Source organism: Chenopodium quinoa, unplaced genomic scaffold (assembly GCF_001683475.1).
Source record: "Chenopodium quinoa cultivar QQ74 unplaced genomic scaffold, ASM168347v1, whole genome shotgun sequence".
Taxonomy (NCBI): Eukaryota; Viridiplantae; Streptophyta; class Magnoliopsida; order Caryophyllales; family Amaranthaceae; genus Chenopodium; species Chenopodium quinoa.
The window spans coordinates 2,761,038-2,773,307 of record NW_018743783.1 but is presented as its reverse complement, the minus strand read 5'-3'; the positions used below and the strand labels follow the sequence as shown (position 1 = coordinate 2,773,307).

Here is a 12,270-nt window from a genome sequence, read left to right as displayed (position 1 = left end):
CCGTCGAAATTTCCTTCGGAATTAAAACCCGTAGGAAATTAATATGTTCCGAGGGATTTATTTTCCCTCGGAATTTACAGCTTCCGGCGGAATTTTCCATCGGTAGATATTTTCCGAGGGAATATTCCGTCGGAAGACATAAATTCCGAGGGAAAAAAATCCGTCGGAATATTTCCGAGGGATTTTCCGTCGCAACTTATTTTTTCCAACGGATTTTTCTGACAGACCCAAATTCCGTCGGAATTTTCAAATTCTCCAACGGAATTTAAGTTCGTCGGAAAACGACCTATTTCTAGTAGTATATTATTATTCACCTAAGTTAGATTAAGTTTACATGTATATTATATTGTTTAAATAATTTAATGATAATAAGAAATAAAAAAATACAAGATATAATTACAAATAAATTGTTTTTATAAAAATAATATATGACTTTACATATTTTTAAATAGTAAAAATGAAAATTATATACCAAGAGTGTTGCATTACTGAAATTAATCTAATTGAATAAAATTAAATCTTTACAATGAAATTGCATGATTATATGTCCTTTTAATGACTGAATAATAGAGATATATGTATACACTACGACAATGAAGAAATAATAGATGTACACAAAAATATTTACAAAATAATACATATATTCTATCAAAAACTATAATCTAATATATACTACCTTCGTTTTTATTTAGTTGACACCTTTCTTTTTTCACGCTTGCCAACGCACTATTTTAACGATTAATATCTCTATTTCTTTACATTGTAAAATTATAAAAAGTGAATATTAATAAAATATACATTGAGATGATTCAAACAAGATCCCACTTGACTATATTTTATCGTAGCTATATATCACAAAAACTAGTCAAAGTGTAATTTATGAATAGTGTAAAAGTCAAATGGTATCAACTAAAAATAAACGGAGGTAGTATTATATATTATATATAAAAGTGGAGTTTTTTTTCCAAGATTTTAGATAGCCACATAGGATTTTGATTTTTAAACAATTCTTAGAGCGTAATGTACAATTAGTATTTTTAGAGTGTTACGTGTAGGATTATGCCACGTAGGATTATTATTTTAAAGCGCCACGTAGGGTTAAAATTAAAGGTTTAAATTAATTATAAAATAAAATATTATCTTTTATATTGGAAATTTTATCAAAATATGAGAAAAGAAACAATTTTTTTAATTTCGTATATATAAAAAAAAATACTATTAAACTTAAAAAGTCAAATTCACGTTCAATGAATATTAAAATAATTTGGATTAGATAAAAAAATAATGAAATTTGGAAAATGATTATAATAAAATATTTTATAAAAACAATCCTAATAAAAAAAATATGAAATCACGTTGAATTAAAAAAATATATCAGTTGTTCAAATAAAAAAATATCAGCTTTGGATTAGATACTAATAATAAATAAAAAATCTTTGAAACTAAAAATATATCTTTTCTCTTTTTCTAGCAAAAAAAAATATTCATCATTAATTATTTATTCGGCTAAAAGATTAAGTACGTTAATAAAATTTATCATATCTAATAATAAAATTTATCACCACTTTAAATTTAGTATTTTTTCAATCCTATATAAACTCATCTAATGTCCCACACAAATAAACGTAAAAATTTTGCAAGTAAAGAAGCATATTTTAGAATTTGAACACCATGAAATTCTTGAATGCGGTGAACGGTGATCATAATTAAAAAGTCAGTCTTAAGAGTTAATTTTGCAAGGATGTTAATTTTATAAGGGGGCGGATTTAATCATGCCATTTATCAAGTGGCATGATCAGCGATTGATTTACAAAGGATGATGGAAGCCTAGAAGATCATATGTTTCACCGTGTACACAATTTGAAAAACAGTTGGTCAAACAAATACATATAGCTTTACATTTTATTTTCTGTATATTTTTCTTCAAGAATTGGTTTGTTTTGTTGTTTAAACAAAAATTTTACAAAAAATACCATGTTTATATGTGTGTGAACCTTAATTATATAAGATTAAAAAAATAGGTAATATTATGTATTAAAATTTTTGTTATTACAATTGAATATTAATGTTAATTTTTTAACTATTGATAGAGACCGTGCATCGCACGGGCATAAATCTAGTACACAAATAAAAATAACTAGATGAAGCCCGTGCAATGCACGATTTGTTTGTATTTTTTAAAATAAATAATTTATGTAATTATCTAATAAAACTTGTTATTTTATTCATTGGAAATCATTTAATTTTTTTATTGTAAAATAAATTGTGAACTTCCTCTTATTCGTTATATATTCAGATAATATTCCTAATGTCAAAAGATAATATTTTATATTTAATCAATTTAAACTCTAAAATTCCATTTGTTAATTTTGCTTATGTGGCACACTAGGCGACAATAAGAATTCCCCACCGGTTCAAACCCCCCATTTCGCACCGGTTTTGAACCGGGCTGGATTTGGGGGGTGCTAAAACCCCATAGATTTCGCACCGGTTCAAAACCGGTGGGAAAAATGACTTTTCGCACCGATTCTTGGGGAAAACCGGTGCCAAAAACCGAACTTTTCGCACCGGTTTTTACTTAGAACCAGTGCCAAAAGTCTCCAAAAATATCTAAAAAAAACTTTTAGCATCGGTTCTTTTCCAAAATCGGTGCCAAAAGTGCCCCAAAAAAATAAAAAATAATTTTTTTTTTATTTTTTTTTTGTATTTTTTCACTTAAATTGTACCAAATACTTATATATAATAATAATATACATAATACACATATATTTTCTTCAATAACTTGTAATATTACAGTTTAAAAAACTAAAAAAAAAATGGACATATAAACACTAACGTATATATAAAAAAAATGGACATATAAACACTAACATATATATTTTCTTCAAAAACAGCATACTGTCTGAGTTCCACCAGGAGTTGTCCTGGTCTTGTGCTGGTGGTTGCTCTGTTGGCTACTGTGTTGTTATGTGTTCAGGCTGACAGGCTGCTCTGCTGTTTGTTGTGCGGTTGTTTCTGTTCTGCTGCACTGTTGTGCCTCTATCCTGTTCAGGCTGGCTGGACATCTGTTTGCTTCTATGGCTGTGTCTCTGTTATGTTCAGGCTGGCTGGGTGACTGGTTTGAGTTCTTAAGCTGCTGTGTTTCTGTTCTACTCTGGTCAGACTGTGCTGGGTGTTTGCTGCTCTGCTGTAGTGCTGTGTTGCTTGCTGGTTTGGCTGCTCTGGGTCAGGCTGCTGTTTTTGCTGGGTTCTGCTGTGGTGCTGTGCTGGTGGCGCTCTGCTATTTCTAAAGATCACTTATGGGAAAAAAATTCAATGCCAGAAAGAATAATCCATCATATGCAAGGCACCAACAGACTAGAATAAAAATTTACTACGTAGTCAGCAAAGATCACTCAAGAGCATTTGTAACATTAGTGGTTCTCACTTCTAAGACTCTGGCCATTATGTGCATTACAAAGTTGATTACCTTATAACAGGATACGTAATGCGAAGTACTTCCTCCTATCTTTTTCTAATGGCCTAAGTTGACATATATGGTCAGCACAAGTCAAGAATAGATCATAAAGATTACCTTGTCCTGAATCCTGAAGACATCTCTTAATTGATAAAAATAAAGACTTTGATAAAATCCAATGTCTGTTTGTCAAGCATACATCAGAAAAGATAGATATATGCGAACAACCATGAATTATATTGCAAATCGCCTCTTACCAAACTGATGATTGTTTTCAAGTATCACTCATCCCATCTCAAAATAATATTCAGTCATCAAAGATCAAACCTTGCTAACTTTGATCATTATTATTTATCACACTACCTATAAATACAACATATAAACCATAAAACGATTTTCTTTTGGATTAATTTATTGAGATGAATCCAATTCTAACTGTATCATTGTTCATTGTTGGGAGAAGAGGTCCAAATTCATATTTCCAATTAAACAGTAGTAATAATGGGAGAATAGGTTCAATTTCATAGTTCAATTATCAACCAAATTTGTTTCAATTATCAAATATGGCTCATAATTTCTTCTCTAGCAACATAATCGCTCCTTAGTATCAGAAACTTAGACTACATAGACCATTTTACACAGACAGAATCCTACACAAATGGTTTCCTCTATCCTACAGCACATTATTTTAATTACGCAAAGCTCAATGCATATATGTTGATATTATAACATTTTCTCTCTCTCAAGAATCTCAACTCTAAAACATTTTAAATACAATATTATGAATTCACACCTTGTTGGCCCACATCAGTCCGCAAGCATTGCACAAGGTTCTTGGACCAGCTGGTCCGCGTCGCATTGCTGGTGTATCATTTTCACTAATACCACAATGCTGACACTTGTTTGAACTGGAAATTATAGAGAAAATTAGAAAGGGAATAAGCAGAAATTCGGAGATAAATTAATTACTATCCTTCAGCACATTGTGCATATAGGAGGAGCGGGGATTAAATTAACAAGGACTCACACAGTTTCTGGTCCCAGGCTTCTACCAACCACTAAGTTCTTTTTAGCTTCCAAATTGAGAGATGCCGAACCTTCTCTCAAAATGCAAATTGGCCATTCTTGCGGTGCATCCTAGAAATAGAAAATAGAAATAAAGCACACTGGTGTCAAGAAGCAATCCCTTGAGTTGGCAAAAGTAATCACCTCAGCTTTTACAGTCTCTGTCTGCCTTGTTGGTTCAAGTAAAGAATGTGTTTACATGTACTTTGTGATGTGTGGTGTTATATATGAGTGAAGATAGCTACAGACCTCACGGGTTGGACTCGGGCACACGTACTAAAAATTTGCTGCAATTCAAATTCTTGGATCATAGAGCCAACAGAACAAGCTGATACATCTTTATAAGTGTGAACATTTGGTGTGACAACTAATGAGTTCACAAGTTCTACGTCATATCTATGACCTCCTTAGCATAGATAATAATAGAACTCTCGACAAACCAACAGTGAATACAGCAGCATAGCCATAACAATTTGGTAAACTGACTAAGAAATATCAAACTGAAAAAAAAAAACTTAGAGAAAAATCTTAACTTTGAGCAACCTCCTTTCGTATAGTATACCTGATTTTGTTATCAAAACACCTCTCTTTTCTTTTCTCCCGAAACCTAACCAAGGTTATTATATAATGGATTTCCTCGCAGGACTTCCAGTGGCCTACAAATTTATTACAAAATCAGCTCAAAACATATATATAGGAAACAGGTTATTATATCATTCTCACAAGCTTCACCAGAATCACCTATTGTATGTATTTTTTTTTTATTTATTGTTTTTAAAAGTATTACCCTATTGTCTTGTCCAAAAGCAACCTCAGTTGTTGGAACTCCAGCATGAGTCTCACGTTCTCCAAGGAGCAAGAGCACTGCTTGGACCTGTAGTTTGAAACTCCAATAAGAAATGCTTCTGTCTCACACAAGCTACTATCAAAAGTATTTTATAATCAGCATACGATATACAAGGAACATCAGTAAGAATGAGAAATCAATAACACTTAGCATACATTTAAATTTATAACAACCAATAACATTGATACACAAATTCAATAGCAAACAGAACATTGAAATCTAAGAAACACTACTCAGCTCTGCACATCACTTATCACATTACACACGCATGCAAAACGAAGATGAATGGTTATGGCAAAGGAATCCCTCAACAAAAACCAATTATCAATCCATAGAGAGTAACCTCAAATGTAAAGCAAATCGTTTTTACCACCTATACTCCCTGATCTTTGTAATGCTAGGCAAGAGAGACTTACAAAAAATTCTAACTGATATAATAACCTTAGATATTCAATCGTCGAACAATTTACAAAAAGACTACATATTTGAGCACTTCCTTATTTAATTTGAGCAAAAAAAAACAACACATATTTCCACATTCTCATGATCATAGACAACATTTCAAATAATGAAACTAACAAAACGAATTGAAGTTGTGCAATGGTTTAACACAATTGGGTGGTGAAAAGAGAAGAATATCTTGACGACAGGAATTTCATAAACATGTTAGACAACGACTCACACAAACCAATCATCTTCTAGAGAGCAGAAAACCAAACCAAACCAAAACAATATCAAACAGTATACAAAAACTAATAGAACTCAAGACTTCAAGGGCGACAAGAATGCAAAACTGATGCAGAGCATTTGTTCTACTGAAAGTGACATTGGTGGCAATGGTGTTTGTCTTTGGAGTTAACGGTGAGGGGGTGCACAGCATATATAACTCAATGAACAACTCAGTGCACATCATAATTATCAACAAAGTTGAAAGACATAACAACTCGAGCATAACTCAATGCACAGCAAGTAACACAAACCGGAAAGGCAAGCTCACCAGACACCAGGTCCACTGTTCGAGGCCGTGCCGCCGTGACAAGAAGGTCGTTGTGGTGGAGGTGTAGCCGTGCGCGCTTCAATGACAAACCCTATATTACCATAACCCTATAATTACTAAATTGAAAAGAAAATCAACGATAAATCCTAGATTGCGAATGAATTCGAGGGATTAAGTAGACCACGAGAAAAATCTTACCTCGAAGCTGCTTCAATGGAGGTGAGAAAGCTCAGAATCGGCTTCAATGGAGAATATAGAGCACGCGTGAGTTCAATGGAGGCCAGAGATATGGAGAGAGAAGGATGTGCTGCTTCAGTGGAGTGAGAAAGCTCGTAAACCACTTCAATGGAGAGAGAGCGAGCTGCTTCAATGGAGTGGAGTTCGGGAAGAGAAGGAGATGCGAAAACGAGAGAGAAAGAGAAGAGCAGAACGAAGAGGGAAAGCAGGGGGGAAAAAAGAAAGAAGAAGAAAGAAAGCCATAAACCGGTTTTTTTTTAAAACATTTCGTACCAGTTTGGTTAGAACCGGTGCGAAATCTCTTTCTTCCGTTTTTTTTTCGTTTGTAATTCGCACCGGTTCAAACCGGTGCGAAAAAGATGATTTCGCACCGAATTAATAGGAACCGGTGCGAAAAGTCATTTCCCCAATCCCGCCCATTTCTTTTGCCACCGGTTTTCAAGAACCGGTGCGAAATGTGCGGTGCCTAATTCATTTTTTCTACTAGTGGCACTTGAATTATTTAATTCTAAAAGAAATTACAAATCTCTTTTTTAATTGGCTATAACTAAAATTTACAATCTTACCTGGCGCGTTAAAAAATTATATCCTACGTGGCGCTCTGAAATCTCATGAATATATATATATATATATATACTGCTCTTACAATCTTTAAATTTTTTCCCTTTAGTATTGTAATAATTTTTTTTTTTGATATATGATCTCTATAATATTATTAATTTTGTTTTAATTTCTTTTCCATAAATTGAGGAATTGAAACAAAGATTTTTTTTTTCACTTAAAGTTTAAGTTTTTTTAATTATTAAATTTTTAGTTAATAAATCCTGATAATACTGTGATTAAATTTTTATTAGAAATGTATAATTTTTATTTTTAATGCAATTTTGTTGATGACACTTGAATTAATTAAAAGTAAAATAAAATTTAAAATTCCGTTTACATTATATTTATCGGATATTTGGATAAAATCTCTAATATCAAAAGATAATTTTTTTTGCCTTTTTAACTATTAAAATCCTCAATCACTATTCGTGGTTTTTTAATTACATGGAAATTGAATTCAAATTCATAAATCTCATTCGTTAATTTTTCTTAAGTGGCGAATCAATTTTTTTATTCTAAATAGAATATATATCTAATTATTTATTGGTCAAAATAATATCTTTGCTTATGTGGCGCGCCGAATATTTTTGAAAAATGTCTACTTTATATATATATATATATATATATATATGTATGTATATATATATATATGTATATATATATATATATGTATATATATATATATATATGTATATATATATATATATGTATGTATATATTCATATATATATATATATTCATATATATATATATATGTATATTTATATATATATATGTATATTTATATATATATGTATATATATGTATATGTATATTTATATATATGTATATGTATGTATATGTATATTTATATGTATGTATATGTATATGTATATATATGTATATGTATATATATATATGTGTGTATATATATATATATTAGATTCTAAGGCTATGAAATCAGGGTTTTTACTAAAGAAATTAAAGGGTTTTGGCTAAAGAAGAGGCTAAATGGCTTGGAAAATGCAACTGAACCAAATTAGACGGTGCATGATGTACGTTTCATCATCAGGCTTGATTTTTGGGAAACACGTTTTGGTGTCTACAATAATAGTTTCAAGAAATCAATCTTTCATACGACTATATTTAATATTGCGTAGTTAAAGACAATGTTTACATGTTAAATTGAGCAAAATTACAAATGGTGCCAAAAAAAAAGAATGTGGAGTAATACATAGTGCACTCTCGGATGCATATACTATTCATGTTGCATCCGGTCAAAATATATAACAAGTAACAACATATGTTCTGATCTTTAATTTTGGACTATATGTTGTTATAATTCATATTATTTTTAATACAACTCATGTTCTTTTCACGTTTGAATAATATAAAAATGAACATATATGTATCTTGGATTTGAACTATATTTATTTAGATATAATTTTGATACGAACTTAAAAATTAAATGCATATTTTTTGTTGCTTTTGGGATTCATATTCATTCGTTTTAACTCATATGTTTTTTAAGGATTCGTAATCTTTTGTTTTACTCTTTATCTTCTTTTAATTTAGCTTTTATCTTCATTGGGTGCACAGATCAATAATTTGTAATATAGAGTAAATATAATTTGTTTTTTATTCATAGCAAATATTATATTTACAAGAAAAGTTGACAATGAATAACTCACCTATTAAAAATAAATTACAGCTGTTTTACTTGTATAAAATAAACCTAAGATATAGGTATAACATATTATATCATATGCATAATTATTTTGCTTTATTCTGTTACGTGCGAGCTTTCGTTGCACTTCACATTTCAAGTCAAACTTGTTACACAAACTCCCTCTATATATATCTGCAGAAACATAGAAATTCTTCATCCCAAACATTAATATCATTATAATTATGAATTATTACTTTAAACCAACATTAATTATAGCCCTTTGGGCTACTAGTTTTGTCATACTTTCCCTCCCAACTCCCTCACTACAACAACAATCTTCCTCATTTGAACAATCTTCATCAAATCGAACAAGTTCATTTTCATCATTTGATCAAAATGGCTCATCATTTGAACGATGGTCGTCGAATCAAAGTAGTTCTTCATCATTCAATCAAACTACAACGTTTCAACGATCATCAGGAGGTGTTAGGCTTCAAAATGCACTCACTGCTCTGCAAGCATGGAAGAAAACTTTCATCTCTGACCCTTTCGGGTTTACCTCGAACTGGGTAGGCAGCAATGTGTGCAGCTACCAAGGGGTGTTCTGTGCACCAGCGCCAGACAATGCCAATGTCATCACTGTTGCAGGGATTGATCTTAACCACGCCACCATCTCGGGTTCATTACCTGATAAACTCGACCTTTTACCTGACCTTGCGCTCCTTCACCTCAGTTCAAACAAATTTTCCGGTAATATCCCTTCCTTCTTTTCGCGGTGCAAGCTTCTCTTTGAGCTTGACTTAAGTAACAACTTGTTCCGTGGCCCTTTTCCTTCTGTTTTCCTGAATCTTCCATCTCTCAAATTCCTCGATATTCGATATAATCAGTTCGAGGGTGTAATCCCTCCTCAACTCTTTAACTTAAAACTCGATGCACTTTTCTTAAACAACAACAAATTCTCCTCACCCCTTCCTAGCACCATCAGAAACTCCCCTGCTTCCGTGCTCGTTGTGGCTAACAACAACCTTAAAGGGTGTTTCCCATCAGAAATTGCCAAAATGGGAGGAACCCTCGAAGAGGTTATTCTCATGAACATAGGGCTAAAAGGTTGTTTACCTACAAGTATTGGGGGGTTGAACAAAGCTACCGTTTTCGACGTAAGCTTTAACGATCTAACCGGCACATTGCCTGAGAGTATGGGAAGGATGCAGAGCTTAGAGCAGCTTAATGTTGCAAATAATAAATTTTATGGGGAAATTCCAACCAGCATTTGTAATTTGCCTAAGTTGGAAAACTTCACTTATGCTAATAATTACATTACTAAAGAGCCGATTCAGTGCTTAATGATTATGGATAAAAATGATGAAAATAATTGTCATTTTTGGTTGTCAAGACTTGTCACAAAAATCTTCTACAGAGTGTAAGGCCTTCCTATCCCACCCTCCAAGTTGCAACTGTGTAGGAAGTCCACCACCGCGGCCACCACCTCGACAACGACCATCACCACCTCCTACAAGATACAATGCTCCACAAGTGCCGGTGCCTCCACGGCGAGCACCCCCACCTCCGTCAAAAAATTATGCTCCATATGTGCCCGTACCTCCGCGCCGACCACCACCGCCACCACCTGCGCCTAAATATGCTCCACCACATGTGTGATCACTAAATTTGTGCATGTGCAATTACTACTGGTCCTGCTACCTAGCCTAAGCATGGTTGAGGCGAAAATTTCGGTTTTAAATTTTTTATTATCATTTGTTTGCAAATTTGTATTGTTTTGCTATGGAGGAGAAGTGTGTTGAATTAAATTGACCTTGACCAAAATAGAATATTAGTGAGTATATGTAATAAAATGAAAGTCAATGTGCCAATAATAATGTTATTTATTAGCAATACTACTTTGGGCCATGTAGTTGTATTATTTTCACGTGTTGTTAAATTTAATAAATTTGACTATATAACCTTAAAAGTTAGTTTATAGGACACCCATTTGGATCATCTGAGGAATATTTCATTTCTTGTTTATTTAATTTTTGAGAATCTAAGTTTCAGATCTTTTCATTTATATATAATTGGAACTCCTTATCATATTTAATTCGAGGCATGCATTAAATATATATGGATGTCCAACAAGATTATTTATATGTTAACAATGTTGTTATTCTATGATTGGATTTTAGATGTTATTAATGAAAGTATGATAAGTGCCTTAGTATATGTTTTTATGAGAGCATTTTGATAAAACTATCACCTTCGTTTCAGATTACTTGCAACAAACATGTTGCGCACTGACTCCTAGGCAAAAGATCTTAAGTGTAGTTTTTGAAAAATAAAGGCATATACTTAAATATTAATCCAATCCAAAAAAAAATTAACAAAAATTAAAATAATTAACCCACCACCACCAACAGCACTGAAACCACCCACCACCACCACCACCAGCACCGAAACCACTCACGACCACCACCACCAGCACCGAAACCACCCACAACCCAGCCATAAAACACAGAACCAACCACCACCAAGCCGCACAAAACACCGAACCAACCACCACCAGACGCACAAAACATCGACCAAACCCACGAACCAACCAACCCACGAAAACCCACATATCTGGAAAACCCTTGAACCCACTAACCCAGCGAACCTGCGAACCCACCAAGCCAACGAACCCACTAACCCAACGAACCCACCGATCCCGCGAGCCCACCAAGCCAGCGAACCCACCTAGCCAGTGCACCCACTAACCCAACGAACCCACCAATCTCGCGAACCCACGAAACCCTCAGATTTGGAAAAACCTTGAGAATGGGGTTGGAGGAGCAGAGAGAAAAACAATGGGTATGAGGAAGAAGATGAAGAAATTTGGTGATGAAGGTAGAGAGAAAAATAATGGAATGAGGAAGAAGATGAAGGATGATGAAGGTGGTTGAATGGTTTCAAAAAAAAATGAAGGTGGTTGAATGATGAAGGTGGCTGGGATGATGATGAATTTAGATGGAAGGGGATTGATTATGGTGGAAATAGTTAAGTTAATCAATGTTAGGGTTTAAGTTAATAAGATAAAATCAGTTTTTTTAATTAGGGTGTTTAAAAAAAAGTAAGGGTAATTTTGTAAAATCACACAAAACAACTTACTTGAAAAAGGAAAGAAATCACTTTGTTGCGAGTAATGTGAAGCGGGCATTTTTGGCAAATGTTGCGAGTAATATTAGGGCTAGCAATCCCTAACCCGACCCGAACCCAACCCGAAATTACTGAGAGAAACCTGAACTCGAACCGACCCGAATCCGAACAACCCGAAGTCGACCCGATTTGACCTAAAATTCATATTTCGTAATAATATTCAATTTTACATTATTTTTTATAGTTTCTAAGCAAAATCCGAAATCGACCCGAAATCTGACCTGAACCCG

General features: G+C 33.1%; 1 long non-coding RNA gene and 1 pseudogene across 1 annotated transcript; one reads left to right on the top strand and one right to left on the bottom strand.

Moving 5' to 3' along the window:
• Positions 1–4,250: 4,250 nt before the first annotated feature.
• LOC110684780 lies at positions 4,251–4,560 on the bottom strand. Its single transcript, XR_002503818.1, has 2 exons — positions 4,485–4,560; positions 4,251–4,365 (listed from the first exon to the last, which is right to left on the bottom strand). It is a non-coding gene; the product is annotated as an uncharacterized LOC110684780 (long non-coding RNA).
• Positions 4,561–9,096: 4,536 nt separating this feature from the next.
• LOC110684750 lies at positions 9,097–11,284 on the top strand (annotated as a pseudogene).
• The last annotated feature ends 986 nt before the right edge of the window (positions 11,285–12,270 follow it).